At 36.8% G+C, this 18049-nt stretch overlaps 1 protein-coding gene across 5 annotated transcripts in view; it reads left to right on the top strand.

Annotated features, from left to right (window-relative positions):
- Positions 1–18049, top strand: part of ARHGEF9 (Cdc42 guanine nucleotide exchange factor (GEF) 9) — a 294997-nt gene that overhangs the window by 175354 nt on the left and 101594 nt on the right. The window lies entirely within an intron of this gene.

Here is an 18049-nt window from a genome sequence, read left to right as displayed (position 1 = left end):
GGGGCAGGCGGGATTCGAACTCATGCAGAAGTGGCTTTAGCTTCTCAGTGCTGTGCTTTAACCCGCTGCGCCACCAGGGAGGGCCTATTTTATTTTATTTTTAAAGATTTATTTATTCATACAGAGTTGGAGTACAGGCCAGAGGCACAAGGCTGAGAGGATTCACCAGGGACAGAGTGGGGAGCAGAACTGGCAGACTGATGAAGTAGACTGCTGAGGGGAGCAGCGGGTGAGACAGGAGAGGTCTGCTGCACAATGTGGGTTACTTCCGGGCTGGGGATTGAACTTGCACTGATGTGGCTGTGGCTTGCTTGCAATGCTGCACTTTAACCTGCACCCCCAGGGAAGGCCACAGTACTGTATTTATTAATGACAATCTTGTCTACAGAATGATGTTCATCAAAGGATACAGAAACAAAGACTCCCTTCTTGACACTGCATCAATTAATCACTCAGTCATGATTTTAATCACTTCAAATTTCCCATTCTGTTCAAAATAAGCGTATGCAATGTTGTTCTTCAGTGTTTAATGGCACTGAAAAAAATCATTTTCATAAGTGAGTACCAGGTCTTTGAGAATCTTCTCTTGACTTATTTGATTCCAGGACTGAAGTTTGGATCCAAAAATTATGGAAATTTTGGTTCCACAAGTCTTCCATCTACCTCATGTAGCCAGCCTTGCTTTCATGTGAGTGTGTGTTTCTGCACACTTTGACTGTGCTTGTAAGGATGTTGGAAGACTGTGAAACCTATTCCTGACCAAGACCACATGACAAGTTATTGATATAGCTAAAACCTGTATCTGTTGTAGTTTCCAGATTCACTGTGTGATATTTTCACTGATGCATCAAACTCTTTCAGTTGGCAATGTAATTGCTTTCCTTTGTGAAACTGCAGGGACTTGTTTTTGCCAGAAAGAGTCTTTATGTAAGGAAGAAAGTAATACTTTGTGGTGGTAATCCAGAATCCCAGTCATACTAAAGGTAGATGTGTTCTGGGAATTCTTCTCTGGAAAATACTACATGACATATTGGTTTTTGGCATAGGTGGGTCAACCTCACTGATTATAGGCTCTGGTATAGGTTCTTTGTATGTTTTTCCTGTCCAAGAAGTTTAACAGGTAGATAGAAGTCCTGTCAAGTTGCAAATTAAAAAATTTTAGCAGTTCTTTGCTGATTTTAACTTGCATCCATCAGTTAGATAAATAACCAAGGTAGCTGCCAAAGGCATTCGTGTTATAATTTCAACTTGATTTGTCAGAAGAATCAAAGCGTAAACCTTTAGAGCTTAATTTTCCTCAACTTATTCCATGTATATATTGGGTCTTTTTTGACCAATCCCTATGACCATTCCTGATCCCTGCCTGTCTAAATGGACTTGAATTCATTAGATATTGCTTGCTCTGTCCCAGGACTTCTCTGCCTCAGATTAAAAGTGCCACCTATCGCTCTATGTAATAATCAATACCTTAGAACAGATCAAAGGAGTGGCAGGGCAAAAACCTGTTCCCAAATACCACGTTCCGGATAAAATTCTATTTCCAATTTCTATGATACTGATATTTGGTTGGGCTCTCACTTCACTTCATTTTATACCATTAAATCTACTTGGAAGGAAGTGATAAGGATTGTACACACAATAGCTTCCTTTTTAAAGTTTTTTTTTAATCCCTCTCTCGCTCTTTTTTGTTTGTTTGTTGTTGTTTTTTGTTTGTTTTTTGTTTTTGTTTTTGTTTGTTTAGAGACTTTTTCCAGGAACCTAATTTTGTAATTTGTGTTTGGGAACGTATATGTTATTGAATTTCTTCCTTACAAATGAAGGGGATATTCTGAGGATATTCATCAGTTTTACACCTGATGATTAAATACAAAGACATTAAGCATATAACTCAATGTAATGGACGCATCAAATTGTCTTTGTAAAAGATATGGTGACTCTATAAGGAATACTACTGGGTCCAGGAGAACAAATGTGGCTTTGGATCAATTTGTTATTCCCTTGCCCATCTGTCAGTAAGCAGTATTGAAAATATACTGTATGAAAAGGATGGCATTTTCTTTGCTGATCTTTTCTTGGACCCATAACTTGAATGGGTGAAGTCAGGTAAATTAGTGTTCTTTTATGTGGCTTTAGACCTAGGAAGGAAGGTTGCAAAACTGAAAGGAAAGGGATGATTAATTTAATGTGGCTACAGTTCATTGAATGCCCATTGACTAATTTGTTGAGCAGAGACTCATTGAGCGCCTCTGGATCAAGCCTCATTCTATGCTCTATAAGTATGTTAGTAAATGATAAAAAGTTCTACCCTCATCAAATGTCTACTCTAGTAGGGGAGAGAAGCTTCAGACAATATAAGTGATAAGAGCTATGAAAAAATAAAATATGATAATAGGCTAGAGTGATGGACATAGTGATTTTGATAGGGTGGCCCTATCAAAGAGGTGGTATCCTTTAGGAGATGACATTTAAACAAAGATTTGAAACAAATGAAGCAAACCATGTAACCTTCTTGGGAGTGAATATTGTAGGCTGAGACCAGAACCAAATAAGGTCCCTTGAAGTATGGGCATATGTGTTGAAAGAATATCAAGAAGACCAATGTGAGCAGATTGGAATGAGGATGGATTGAGGTTCAGGCACTTAATTAGAAGTCAAATCATGTCCTCATAGGACTTGACTTTTACTTTGAGTGAGCATGGAAGCACTAGAGGATTTACAGAAAATATATGATACTGTATACCTTATGCGTTGAGCTCTTTCTGCTAGACCCTGTGCTATCCATTGAGATGAATAAATTGTGTCCTTAGTCACCCAGTGGAGGCTAATTCAGTTCAGGCAGAGAGAACCATATCAGCAAAATTCTGGAAGAATGGAAGACAACACAAAACCCATGGAGAAGGGAGGGTAGTGGGAAGGAAATGTACTATTTGGGGCAAGGCAAAGAAATGTAAAATGTAAAAAATGTAGAAGTAGGGTAGAAGAGCCAAAGCATGAGCGCTCTGAATATAGACAGAACCTTCCCAATATTTATACTGATTTGAAGCTCTCAAGCAGCTATGTGATGAACCAAATGGAACCATTTTATTGTACCCATTGTCCAGTTTAAGAAACTTATTGACAGTGGCACAGAATAAGTTGGTGGCAGCACTGGGCTCTGATAAATCTCAGATACTTATCTCAGAATATTCCAAGGTACCTAGCCACTTCACTAAGAAATCATAATTCAACTGTGTTTTAATGGTTTAGAGTACAAACTTTGAGGGAGTCTGGCCTAGGTTCTTCCATTTGGAAAAAAATACATCCAATTTTCTGAACTTGGTTTTGGTTGTAAAAGTATCATGTTCCTTATTTGGCACAAGATACCAGTAAAAATAATAATTATTTGTTAGAGTGTGATATAGACTCTCCTAAGCAGTTTATATGTTTTTTTATTATTTTAATTTATTTTTACATCATTGCTTTTATTTTCTTAATTTTTACATTCTTCATTTTTGTACAATACATGCTTTTTCATCTTGATTGCAACCTCCGTGGTCTTCCCACCACCATGTCACCCATGTACCATCATCATAGTCCTGTGTGTTATTCCTATCCCAATTTTGATCCTGCTCCCCTCGCTTCCCCTCACCCCATATAATTCCTGATTTATAGTTGTTTGTTTATTTTAGTTTTTACTTTATTACAATTACTTTGCATTTTTCTGATCCCTTACACTCCTACTATGAGTGAAACCATCTGGCATTCTTCTTTCTTTCTGCCTTGTACAGAATGCAATTATACTCAGCAATCAAAAATGATAAACTCATGCCATTTGTAGAAATCATCACTAACTTTTGTGCATTGTTTGGTTTGCCCCCTCGGGTCTCCCCATAAATCTTCCACCACCATATCAGCAGAGAACCATTACCATAGTCCTTTGTGCTCTTTTCTCCCCTCTTCTGACTTTTCCCACTCCTCTCCTTTCCCTGTGCCTCTAACTATGGTCAGCTTGCAGGTTTTGTGTGTGTGTGTGTGTGTGTGTGTGTTTGACTACTTGTTCAGTTTGTCTGTATTTTATATATCAATGAAACCGCCTAATATTTATCTTTTGCCTTCTGACTTATTTTACTTAGCATAATTCTCTTCAGCTTCACATACTTTGTTGCAAATGGCATGAGTTTATATTTGTGATCATTCAGTAGTATTTCATTTTGTATCTATACCACAAATTTTTCATTCATTGGTTTGTTTGGTGCTTTATACATCTTACTATTGTGAATAGCGTTGCAATAGCTGGTTTATTTTTGAGTTAGTGTTTTTGTGTTTTTGGGTAGTTTCCTAGATGTGGAATCTCTGAATCTAATGGTACATCTATTTTTAGAATTTTGAGGACATTCCCCAAAAGCTTTTTATAATTTTTGGACCAGTTTACATTCCCACCAGCAGTTTAAGAGGGCCCTTTTTCCCCACATACTCACCAGCATTTTAAATATCCACTTTTAAAGTTTAAGTCAGTCTCATCAGTGTGAGGTTGTATCTCCTTGTGGTTTTGATTTGGGTTTCTCTGATAATGACTAATGTTCAACATTTTTTCATATACCTATTAGCCATTTGCATCTCTTCTTTGGAGAAGTGTCTTTTTAAAAAATATTTATTTATTTATTTATGCATACAGAAGTGGGGTACAGGCCAGCGGTGCAGGGGCAGTGAGAGGCTTCATCAGGGACAGAGTGGGGAGCAGAACAGGCATATGGATGAAGTACACTGCTGAGGGGAGCAGCAGATGGGTCAGGAGAGGTCTGCCATGTCACGTGGATCACCTCCACGGTGGGTATCAAACCTATGATGAAGTGGCTTTAGCTTCTGAGAACTGTACTTTAACCCACTGCTCCACCAGGGGTGTGCCCAGAGAAGTGCCTTTTTAGCAGTTAGATGTCCCATTTCTTGACTACTTTGTTTTCTTTGCTTTTATTGAGTTGTGTAACCTCTTTGTGGCTCTTTAACATCAGTCCTTTATCCATCACAAGTTGTAGAAATATTTTCTCCTGTTCAGTGGGAGGTCTCTTTATTTTAATTATTGCCTCTTTTGCTGTACAAACTTTATAGATTGATGTAGTATCAGCTGTTTGTCTTCTCCTTTGTTTCCTTTCTTCTAGAGATGAGTCCTCATATATTTTACTGAGGCTCTGTCATAGGGTATTTTGCCTATGTTTTCTTTGATATATTTTATGGTTTAAGGTCTTATATTGAAGTCTTTTATCCATTTTGATTTAATAATTGTGTTTGGTATGAGACAGTAATCTAGTTTTATATTTTTGAATGTGGTAGTCCAGTTTTCCCAGCATCATTTTTTGAAGAGGTTTTCCTTGTTTCAATGTATATTATTTCCTCCTTTGTCATAGATTAATTGACCATAATTAATTGACCATAAATGTGTGGCTTCATTTCTGGGCATTCAATTTGTTTCCATTGGTCTATGTGTCTGTTTTTATTCCAGTACCATGCTGTTTTAATTTTTGTAGCTTTGTAGTATAGTTTGAGGTCTGGATATCTAATACCTCTGATCGCCCCACCTCTTAGTCCGGATAGATTTGGCTACTCAGGAATTTTTGTGGATAGCATATGAATTTCAAGAATATTTGATTTATTTTCTTGAAGGTTGCCACTGAGGTTTTTATGGAATTGTTTTTGGTAGGATGGACATTTTGATAAAGTTAATTCTCCAAACCATCAGCAGGGTATATCTTCACATTTATTTGTGTTTTCTATTTTTTTTTTAACAATGCTTTTGAGATTTCCTTATATAGGTCTTTCACCAATTGTGTTAGGTTTATTCCTATATATTTATTGTTTTTGGTGCAATTATAAATGGGAGGATTTTCTATATATGGAGGCTACTGATTTTTGTATATTTATTATGTAATCTGAACTGGTTTATTGTTTTAATTATTTTTTCTGTAGAATTTTTAGGGTTCTCTATATTATCATATCACTTGCAATAATGATAGTATTACTTCTTTCCCAATTTGTATTATTTTTATCTCTTTCTCTTGCTTAATTGCTCTAGCTAAGACTTCCAGAATTATATTAAAAAGTAGTGGTGAGAGTGGACATTCTTTTCTTATTCCAGATCTTAGTAGAAAGGCTTTCAGTCTTTCACCATTAAGAACAATGTTAGATTTTTGTTTGTCATATATGAGTTTTATTATGTTAAACTGTTGGTTTTACCACACTTTTTCAATGGTGTTCATCATAAATTGATGTTGAAATTTATGAAATGTTTTTGCAGTATCTATTAATATTATACGGTTTTTAATTTCTTTTTCTTGATGTGGTGAACTACATTAATAATTGATTTTCAGATCCTGAACCATTCATGTCAAATAAATAAATCCCACTTCTCAAGGAATATAATACTTTTGTTAGATTCAGTATGCTAATACATTATTGAGAATTTTAGCATCTGTATTCATCAGGGATATTACTCTCTTTTGTGGTTGTCCCTGTTTGATTTTGTTATTAGTGTAATGTTGGCTTCATAAAACTGAATCTGCTAATATTCCTTCTTTCTTTAATTTTTGAAAGATTTTCTGTTGTATAGGAATTTTTTCATCTTTGATTGTTTATCTGCCCTGGGTTTTTAATACTGTTTCAATTTCCCTACTTGCAATTGGCTTGTTTAGTTTTCTATATCTCTTTGTTCAGTTTTGTGCGATTGTAAAGTTCTAAAAATTTGTCCACCTCATCATCTGGATTGTTGAACTTGTTGGCATATAAATGTTGATAGTAATCTCTGATGATCCTCTGAATTTCTGCTGTTTCTGTTGTAATTTCTTCTCTTACATTTATGATTTGTCTCCTCTTATATTTATTTATTTGAGTTTTCTTCCCTTTTTTCTTTGTAAGACTATCTACAAATTTGCCTATTTCTTCAATGAAGCAGGTTTTGGCAACAATGATGTTTTGTATTGTGTTTTATTTTATATTTCATTTATTGCTGTTTGAATTTTTAGTATTTTCTTTCTTCTACTGGATTTTGGATACTTGCTCTTTGATAGTCACTTGATATAAGAGTATTAGTTTGTTTCTTTGTGTTCTTTCTTATTTCTTGATGTGGGCCTGTACTGCCATATGCTTTCCTCTTATCACTGCTTTTCTGTATCCCACATGATCTAGAATGTGTGTCTTCATTGTCATTCATCCCAAAGTGTGTGTGTGTGTGTGTGTGTGTGTATAACCAATTTATATCCTTATTGGTTACCTCATTAACTCAGTGGTATTTCATTTGTTTGTTGTTCAGCCTATATATAATAGGGGATCTTTTTGTTTTCTTTACTTAATTAACTTTCTAGTTTGATGTCTTTATAGTCAGGGAAGATACTTGGTATGATTTCAAATTTATGTACTTATTGATGTTTGTCTTGGTAAACAGTTTGTGGTCCATTATGGGAAATGATCTGTGTGTGTTTGAGAAAAACTTTTGTTCAGTTTTTTTTGTGTGTATGTATATACTGTCCAACAGATGTTTATTTAGCCCATGTAGTCTATATCTTTGTTTAAGGCTATTGTGTCCTTTATATTTTTTGTCTCATGGATCTTAGAGTGGGGAGTAGAACAGGCAGATCTACGAACTACTGAGGGGAGCAGCAAGCAGGTCAGGAAAAGTCTGCCATGCCATGTGAATCACCTCTGGAGCGGGGATCGAACCCATGCTGAAGTGTCTTTAGATTTTTAGTGCTGTGTTTTAACCTGCTGTGCCATCAGGGAGGGCCCATACACTGATTATTTTATCATAATATTATTTCCTTTTCTGTGTCTACTCATATATATCTCATTTGTTTTTCTGAGTTTTGTTCTACTTATTTGACTCTTCATTGTGACAATTTTGATTCTTCACCTGACTAAAAGGAGAATTCTTCTGAGTCACTGTTGATGAGTTCTGATGTTTGAATATCTGTGTGCTATATTGTTTCCATGAAGGCTTCCTTAGCCATGTTTGTTTCTTTTTCCACATTTTTTTTTTAAAGATTTATTTATTTGTGCATACAGAACTGGGGCACAGGCCAGAAGCTCAGGGGCGGTGAGAGGCTTCACCAGAGACAGAGTGGGGAGCAGAACAGGCAGATCAACGAATACACTGCTGAGGGGAGCAGCGGGCGGGTCAGGAGAGGTCTGCCACGCCATGTGGTCTCCTCCAGGGCAGGCGGGAATCAAACTCATGCAGAAGCAGCTTTAGATTCTCAGTGCTGTGCTTTAACCCGCTGCGCCACCAGGGAGGGCCTCTTTTTCCACATTTTTTAATGCTGAAATTGGTGTTTTGTTATGTATGAGTCCTTCTCCCCCACTGTACTGGGTGTTTACTTGATGTTAGGTGTAGCTATTGTGGTCTTGTGGCATCTGGGGTAGTACTAGGACCCCCACCCCCAATGTTCTTCCAAATTTTACCCTGTTGGCTGAAAGGGCAGGGTTGTTTTTGAGTTCAGAGGCCCTGTTTGGACTTCACGTCTCCCAGGAGCAGGGGCTCAGTTCCTTCCATTTTGGGGGAGGAAGGCAGGTGCTTTTAGAAGCTTCATAGGTCTAATTGAGAGTCCCTAATGTAGAGAAAGACACCGAGAAGGCCAGCTATGGCCTGTAATGCTGGGAGTCACTGTCAAGCTGAATGGGGTATACTTTCTAATACTGCCAGGAGCCTGCAGTAAGCAGCTAGTTCTTATAATGGTTGCATCTTGAGACACCGCCTCTCCCAAGGAGATGAGAGTTGATGTGAGCATCAAGGGTGATTACCTGGTGGTAATCTATGCACGATATGGCACCACAAGTCCCAGGATGAAGACCAGTCTGTTGGAAAGAAGCTGCAGGTTGAATGGTATGCACTTCCAAATTGAACTGCTAGGTCCTTCAAGGTTGCAGCTCAGGATGAAGAAACAAGTAAGAAAAAAAATAGCAAAGAAGAAGGAAAAAAAGTGGAAAAATTATTGGGGCTTTAGGGTTCTGTCCACTCTGGATGATTTGGTGACCAGTGTTATGGCCTAAACTACTGGGAGTTGCCAGAAGTTTGAGTGGGATGCCCTTCTATAACCTTTTGTGCCCAGGTGATAAACACACACACACAGAAGTTTGAGGTCAGGGCTGTCTTTTCCCAAGGAGCTGGCTACTATTGCCGGGGTTAGGATTGCTCATTTGTCTGGAAATTTTGGCTGTTGGTTAGATGGGATGCCTTACATTTCCAGGTACTCATAGAAAATGGAGTATTTATTTAGTTTTTCAACTCCCTGGAGAAGCCCTGGTGTTGAATATCCAGTTCAAAGTATCTGGTTTTGCCACGAGCTTGGTAGGTGGATGGTAAGCACTTTGTTTTAACTTATACAATACTCATAGCAACTAGATTAGATTACTTTTAGTATAATCTTCATTTTATTTTTGTTCAATTTTATTGATTTTTCAATCATTTATATGATACTAAAGTGAGAGTACAACTTCCTAATTCCTTATATTCATGTACTCCGTTAACCCTCCACCAAAGTCCCAGTGTCAATGCTCTATCAACTCTGGTAACCAATCTATTTTCATGGGAAAAGTAGTACTTACTGTGCTTTGCTAGTTAGTTTTCATTGGTTATTTGTATTATACAGTAAGTAAAACCAATTAGTAATTCTTTCACTTTCTGGCTTATTTTATTTAACATAATTAACATAGATCCTTCTATTCCCTTAAAAGACTAACTGCCATCTTTTTAAATAGTTGAGTAGAACTCCATTGAGTATATATTTTACAATTTCTTCGTCTAGTCATTTAGGTTGGTTTTATGACTAGGCTATTGTGGATAATGCTCCAATTAATATGGTCACATAAATATATTTAATACCAAAGTCTTCATATTATCTTGGTAAATACTTAATAGTGGTATTACTGGTCATATGAAATTTTTGTGCCTGTGTGTAAAAAATCTCCATACTGGTTTCCATAAAACTTGCACCAAATTGCATTCCTTATAGTAGATGAGTGTTCCTTTTCCTTCACATCTTCACTAACATTTATTATTTGCAATCTTTTGATTTAAGCCATTCTCATACGAGTGAGGTGATATTTCATTGTGGTTTTGATTTGTACTTACTGTACAATTAGTGATGTTGAACATTTTTTCATCTTCCTGTGGGCTATCTGAATATTTTATTTGAAGAAGTGTCTGTTTGCTGTTTTGTCCATTTTTTGATTGGTTTGTTTGCTTTTTGGTTGTGAAGGTAGATGAATGTTTAAATATCTTGAAAATTAAACCCATTATCATATATATGATATGCAATGATTTTATCTTAGTTCAGTTTGCAATTCTTGCTTCTTTTTTTTTTTTTTTAAGTACAAATGCTGTTTAGTTTTATGGATAGTACCATTTGTTCATTTTGGTTTTGTTTTCTTGCTCTTGGTATGTTTCCCCAAATATATCTCTGTGGTTGATGTCCTGAAGTATATCACCTATGTTTTCTTGCATGTAGTTTGTGGTTTCGGGTCTTATATCCAAGATTTCAATCTTGAATTATTTTTGCATGGAATTAAGATCTACTTATTTTATTTATTCATTTTTTAAAAATTTTTTGGTCAGTAGCTGTCAAGGTTTCGCCATGCCAGTTATTAATGAGGTTTTTCTTTCTCCATTGTATGTTAATGGCTCCTTTGTCAAAGATTAACTTTCCCTACTCATGTGGGTTTATTTCTCAGATCTCCTTTGTTTTACATTGGCCTGTATTTCTGTTTTGTTACAACAATATCCTGTTTTGCTTGCCATTTCTATGAAGTATAATTTGAAGTTATGGAATGTGATAACTCTGTTTTTCTTCCTTTCTGCTAGGATTGCTTTGGTATTGTGGTATCTTTTTGTTCCCATACAAATTTTAGACATTAGTTCTACTTCCTTGAAAAAGTCATTGAGATTTTGATAGTTATTACATTGAATCTGTAGGTTGCTTTAAGTAATATGGCCATTTTAATAATATTTATTCTTCTAATCCATGAAAGTTGGATAGCTTTCCAATTTTTTTGTCAGTTATTTACTTTATTTTTTAAAAGATACATTTATGTATGCATACAGAACTGGGGTACAGGCCAGAGCTGAAGGGGTGGTGAGAGGACACAACAGAGACAGAGTGGAGAGCAGAACAAGCAGATAGACAAAGTACACTGCAGAGGGGAGCAGAGGGCAAGACAGAAGAGGTCTGCTGTGCCTTTTGGTTTACTTCCCTAGCTGGGATCAAATTGGTGCTGAAGCAGAAGCAGCTAGCTTGGTAGTGCTGCACTTTTACCGATTGTACCACCAGGGGTGCCAGGTTTCCATTTTTTGTGGCTTCCTTTATTTCCTTTGACAGTGCCTTATAAATTTCAGTGTATAGATTTTTCACCTCATTTCTTAAGTTAATTCCCAGTTATTTTATATTTTTATTATCTCTATAAAATAAACTGTTTTCTAAATTCCTCTTTCCTAATTAATTGTTTACAGGAGTAAAAGGTTTTGTGCATTGATTTTGTATTCTGTGGTGTTATCATACTCATTTATTACACCTAGTAGTCTTTTGTAGTCTTTTGCATTTTGTTGGAGACCAGCTCCAACTAACGAGGTGTCTGGAGGCAAGACAGGCAAGACAGGCAGGACCCTAAGATGGGAAGGCATTGGTGTGCAGAGATTCCAAAAGGGGAGAGGGGAGCGGATGCAAGGAAGACACAGGAGTCAGGATTGCGTTCAAGTTTTCCTGTTCATCTTTTTGCAGGTCTTTATTTATACTGTTTAGCAAGATTTAGTTACAGTAATGCATCAGGTAAGTTAATAAGAAATCAGCATAAAAGTTTTAAAGGAAGAGGGGAACAATGCATCCTCTTCCTGCTACTTTATGGCATTCTATACTATACATATTTGTGATAGTTTTCATATATGTGGATGTTTAACTATGACTTCAAAGGATCAGGGTCTGGGAAAAGATGAGCTGTTAGCAAAGGATTTGGGAGTCCTAGGGAAGGAATAAATTGTGTTAGCAGAGTCGTCAGTGATAGTCTAAAGAAAAGCTAATGGCTAACTTAAGTTAGCAGAGAGCAGCTAGTGTTTATTTTAGGAAAAGGTTAAATAAGACTAGCAGAAAGTAGTTAGTGATTGTTTTAAGACAAGAGTAAATTAAGAGAAAGTCACATAGTTATGCATTAAGCAAAACAATGTGTTGATAATGTTAGGAAATTGTCCATGGGTCCTTATGCCCTAGGAGTTATCTAAGATTCACTTTTTGTCAAAAGACCAAAGAAGCTTTCCAAGAGTCCTAATGCTCTGGGGTCTAATCTCTCCAGGAGCCTTGCCTTTTGTCTTCAGTCAAAGGAATTTCCTGTCCAGGAGCAGCTCAGCTTGTACTTTGCCCAGGCCAGGTAGCCAATTTAGAGCTAAGGCAATCCAGTTACAAACTGATGTTGCTACAATATTTTTTTTGATATTATGATTATACAAAAAAGGGTGGTCATAACATAAGTTAGCAGTGGAAATTCTGTTTTTTCAGAGCTTTTCCGATCTACCCAGAATCTGTCAGTCAATATACGTTGCATAACTTGTGTCAGCATTTATAATTACATATTTACATATTTAATATTTTTTATGACTAGCGATAGATTTGCATCATCTTTTCCAATTTAGATTTCTTTGTGTGTTTCTTTTTTTTTCATTCCTAATTGCTCTGGTTGAGAAATGTTGAACAAGAGTCCTCCATGGTGTCATAGGGGTTAGGTTTCAGTACTGTCACTGCCAGGGTTTACCTTGACCTTGAGTTCAATCCCTGGAATGTGTATTAACCCATATATGGCACAGCAGACCTCTTCTGTCTTGCCTACTGTCCCTCCTTATAAGGCAGTGTATTTCAGTAGATCCACCTTTTCTGCTTCCCACTCTGTCTCTGGTGAAATCTCCCTCCCCACCACAACATTGGCCTATACTCCAGTTCTTCTATACATTCATAATTCTTAAAAAACAATAGAGGACCCTCCCTGGTGGTGCAGTTGGTTAAAGCACAGCATTGTGAAGCTAGCAGCAGCTGCTTCAGCATGAGTGTGATCCCTGCCCTGGAGGTGATTCACATGGCTAGGTAGACCTCTCCTGACCTGCCCACTGCTCCCCTCAGCACTGTACTTCATAGATCTACCTGTTCAACTCCCCACTCTGTTTTGGGTAAAGCCGCTCACTTCCCCCATACCACTGACCTGTACCCCAGTTCTGTATGCATAAATAAACAAATCTTTAAAACAAACAAACAGAAAGCAACCAGAATAGTATAAGCACAAACAACCTTTTTAGTAGTTACTGGAAGATGGATCTATTTTAAAGGTCCCTGTTGCCATAACACCTCTGTAGGAGTGTGGGCTGTGGGTAGGACTATAAAGTCCCATTGTTCTGAATAGTTTTAATCTCTGTAGCTGTTGTTTGTTAATAGCTAACTTAACCTGAGAAAGGGCATTTTTTGCCTTAGATGTTAACTGCCTAAGATGATTTGGATTTGCATCTCCTCTCAGAATATTAAAAAGAGGATAAAGATCAGCAGTTGTAAGTTTTAGATAAGGTCTGAACCAATTTATGTCTCCCAACAGTTTTTTAAAATCATTTAAAATTTTGAGATTATCAGTTCTTAATTGTAGGTACTGGGGCAAACTGAAGTAGTATTAACAATGTATACCATGTAATTTACTGGAGGATCTGTCTGAATTTTTTTTTTTGGGGGGGGGCTATTATAAGCCCGAAATTTTGTAAGCAAGAAGTTAAGGCATTTAAAGCCTGATTTAACCAGTAATATTGTGAGTGGCTCGTTAAAATATCATCCATATAACTTATGTAATAAATCCAAGGGAACATCTTTTTAAATTTAGTTAAGGCGAGATTCACAATTTTTTTTGAAATAATGTAATAGTTTATTTGGATGTCATTTTGTGCATATTTCCATCTCAGTTGCAATTCCCGTGGGTTTCCTATCACCAAATCACCCATGTGCCATCACCATAGACCAGTGCATCCCCCCCACACACACACGATGTTTTTGATCCCATTCCCCACTCCACCCATAAATGTCCCTGGTATATAGCTGCTCATTATTATTATTATTTTTCTCACCTGGTCCATTATACTCCTGATATGAGTGAACCCATCCAGTATTTTTCCTTTTCTTTCTGGCTTATTTCACTAAGCATGCAGATCCATAAATTTTTGACACAAAGTTGGACTATTTTTATATCCTGAGGCAACACCATCCACTGGAACCTTCGATATGGACACTTAAAGTTTGAGGATGGGCCGCTAAAGGCAAACCTCTTACAATCCTGAGAAGCTAAAGGAATAGTGAAAAAAGTCTTGTAAATCTATAACTGTGACATGATTTTCTTTTGGAACACCGACAGGAGATGGCAGTCCTGACTGTAAGCTTTTGATCGTTTTTATGGTTATATTAATAGCACTCAAATTTTGTAACAATCTTCATTTGTCCAATTTTTTAATACATATATATAACAAATATTGGAGTATTCCATGGACAGTTTGTGGGCTCTATGTGCCCTTTAGATACTTGTTTTTGTATAAGAACTGTTTTTAGCATTAATTTTATTTTATTGGTAAAATCAGAATCAATAACACCAGGTATAATTTCTATTTTTTGTAATGAAGTAGAACTTTGACCTAAAAAAAGGCCGACAGTATTGGGAGGAAGATTTCCATACACTCCAGCTGTTACAGTGTTGTAGGATTGATCTGAGGTTAATATTGCTGAGGAGGTGGAACAGAAGTCCAATCCTGTGCTGTCTGGGGTGGCCCTGAGGAGGCCAAGTAGTACTCCTCATTTAAGAAAGGGTTGTCGTTGCTGCTGCCAGTTATTTGTGTGGCCTGGATTTGGCCCCTTGCCCAGTTTGTTGAATTATTTTGAGCAGTTATGGGCAAGCCAGAATTATTGTTATTAATTTTTCTTCATAAGGTATCAGTAAAGTTTTATTTTTATGGAATTTAGATTGACATTTTCTGGCCAAATGGAGACCTTTACTACATCATGGACATATTATATAGTTTTTGGAGGATTTTTATTGTTTGAAAGCTAAGAGCCAGCCTGTTTATAAGCTGCCCCTAGCTTAGTGGGATAATCTCTGCAAAAATGTCCTGGTTGACAAAGCATCAGAAGTAAGTTTTAGCATTTGTTTCACCAGCTTGAACTCCCTTAGGACTGTTTAAATTGACAAACCATTGGCTTCTGGTCTGTCCTTTAAGAGCAACCATAATTGCTACTTCTTGTAAATAAGAAGGTGTTATTTTAGAACAAACTTTTTTTTTAAGATTTATTTATTTATTCATATGGAACTGGGGTTCAGGCCAGAGATGTGGAGGGTGAGAGGATTCACCAGAGACAGAGAGGGGAGCAGAACAAGCAGATCCACGAAGTACACTGCTGAGGGGAGCAGCGCGTGGGTCAGGAGAGGTCTGCCGCGCCATGTGGATCTCCTCCGGGCAGGCAGGCAGGCGGGAATAGAACTCATGCCGAAATGGCTTCAGCTTCTTAGTGCTATGCTTTAACCCGCTGCGCCATCAGGGACGGCCCTGGAACAAACTTTTACAAAGTCATTTATATTGTTTGTCTTTTTAATAGGTTGTATTAAAGTTTGACTTGGACAGGATCAATAAGTTTTGTTAAGAAATCTTGATAAGGTTCTTTTGGGCCCTGTCTTATGTTACTCAGACCAGATGCTTTAATTTTTCCACTTGGTAGCTGCTTTTATGTATTTATCATCACCTCTGTGTACTGAAGCAAAGCCTTGGAAGGCAAATGAAGCTGATCTTTATTATGAGCCCAATTATTGTCAGCCATTAATATATCGATGGTGACTCTATGCTGTCTCAGTTTTTTATTATATTTTGTCATTTGTTTGGCCTCCTCCTCATAGTTTGTCTTTCACAACAAACATACCCCAGCCAGCAAACAGGATTTAGCAGCTTGGTGTCCATCATGAGGTGTCATTCACCTTTCCACTATTGACTCAACCAATTGCATGGTTTAAGGTGAGGTGGGACCATAAACAGAAACTGTCTTTTTAAGTTTTTTTTTTTTTTTAACAATTTAAAGGAAAGAGGTTCCCATTGTGGTTCAGAACAGGAAAATATTTAGAAGTGAAATCTCTACCTAGATAACCTCCTGTATTGATCCCTCAAAGCCTGATTTTATTACATGAAGTAGAGTTTTTTTATGGGTAAATTTTTTTTTTTGTTAAAGTTTCCTTTTGATTTTTGGGCATTAATTTGGCTAAATCTAAATTTGGGTTTGAGGCATTAGCAAGACAATTTCAATAGTTGTTGGTATATTTAATTTTTTTTCTTAAGAAGTGTTTTTTTCTCTGGGATCAATTTATACCTTTTTTTTAATGTTTTTTGTCTTTTTGTCTGATTATTAGCCTGACCTATACCCACCTGATTTTCCACAAATGTGTCAGTGCTAGGGAAATGTACAAGAGGTGTAGCTGCATCATTAATCTCTTTTAACCTTTTATTAATAACTTGTGGCTCTGGCAAAGTATCTAGCAAGAGTCCCCACAAGGTAAATGTTTTAACAGATATGTTTTTAGGCCCACTTACGCCTCATTTCTTTTTTCACCTTATTTCAAGTTTGTGCATCCAGGCTCCCACCCCTAGGAAAGAAGGGACAACATATCTTTACAAAATCTAAGAAACTACCTAACTGTGTATGAGTTATTTCAGTTTTTCTTTTTATAAGCATATATTTAATGATATCAATAAAGTATCGCTTTTCCTTTGACTTATTATGACCTGTGACTTTTTTTAAAAGTTTACTATTCCTCTTACTCTGCTACTCTCTGTAGAGAGGCATGTGCCCTACCCGTGAGCAGAAGTCTAACCATCACTGAATGAAAAGAATCTTAACCTTACAGGTCCCTGTTTGGGCACCACATTGTTAAAGACCAGATCCAACATTTGGGATGACAGGTTTCTGCAGTAAATGATGGCATAGATGAAGGTGAATGAGGGACACAAACACTCATTCAGGTGCAAGTGTCATCTCCCAAGAGTCTCAACAGGTCTTATTTTTATTTTAGCAAGCAGTGGGATTATATCAGCATGTGCACTGAGAGAAGGAGGAAAAAAATAACTATCCCATTTTCCTAAGAACACTTTGAGGTCTTTTGACCTTTATCCAAGATTATAACACTTGTTATTTTTTTAAGAAAAACACAGCTAACAAGCAAAATGTTCTTATTATGATTATTCTGTTTTGCAGCTGGGCAAACAATTTAACAACAATAAAGCAGGCAGATGAATTTGTATAGTTACAACTAACATTTATATTTATATTATAGTGAAAATCCATTTATATTATAATAAAAAGTAGCAAAACAAGAGGAAAACTTCTTTTATCTCTAGTTACTAAGGGTCCTCATTCTCATTAAAGCATCCTATAAAGATTAAAGTAAGGTCAATGTAAGAAATGAAAACATTTGCTTTACTCAGTTCTAACACTAAAAAGGAGTTTCTCATTGAAGGCTGAACAAAAAAAGTTTAAACTTTCTGGTTCACAAAATTGTCCACCCCCCACACACACACTGGAGCTTAATTTAGTGTGCACATCTGGAAGATAGTAGAAAGAGGGAAACTTAATTATTTGGTTTGGGCAGGAAAAAAAGGCTCTAGCTATTTTTACAATATGTTATTAGCACTATCTGGCTTTGCTATATTAACTTTATAGTGACAGCCAATTGCTTTTATTAAAACATCCAAATATAAAATCAATTTTTACTTCATCAAATGCATCCAAATGCAAAAATGGTTGCAGTTCCAGGAGTGGCCAAAACAAAGAGATCCAGAAGGAGCCAGCTTCAGGCTCCATGACTTTTCAAGGGTACCCCCTCATACCTGGACTTTGTTGGGTCGTATGAGATGTTTGGCCTGTGCCATCCTTCTTTTCTTCTCCATGAAAACCTTTCTGTCTTTCGAAAGAGAAAGAAAAATACCGGATGGTTTCACTCATAGCAGGAGTATAATGGACCAGGCGAGAAAATAACAAAAATAATGAACAAC

Source organism: Condylura cristata, unplaced genomic scaffold (assembly GCF_000260355.1).
Source record: "Condylura cristata isolate star-nosed mole 26May11 unplaced genomic scaffold, ConCri1.0 scaffold00056, whole genome shotgun sequence".
In the NCBI taxonomy this organism is placed as follows: Eukaryota; Metazoa; Chordata; class Mammalia; order Eulipotyphla; family Talpidae; genus Condylura; species Condylura cristata.
This window is presented reverse-complemented; position numbering and strand designations above follow the sequence as displayed.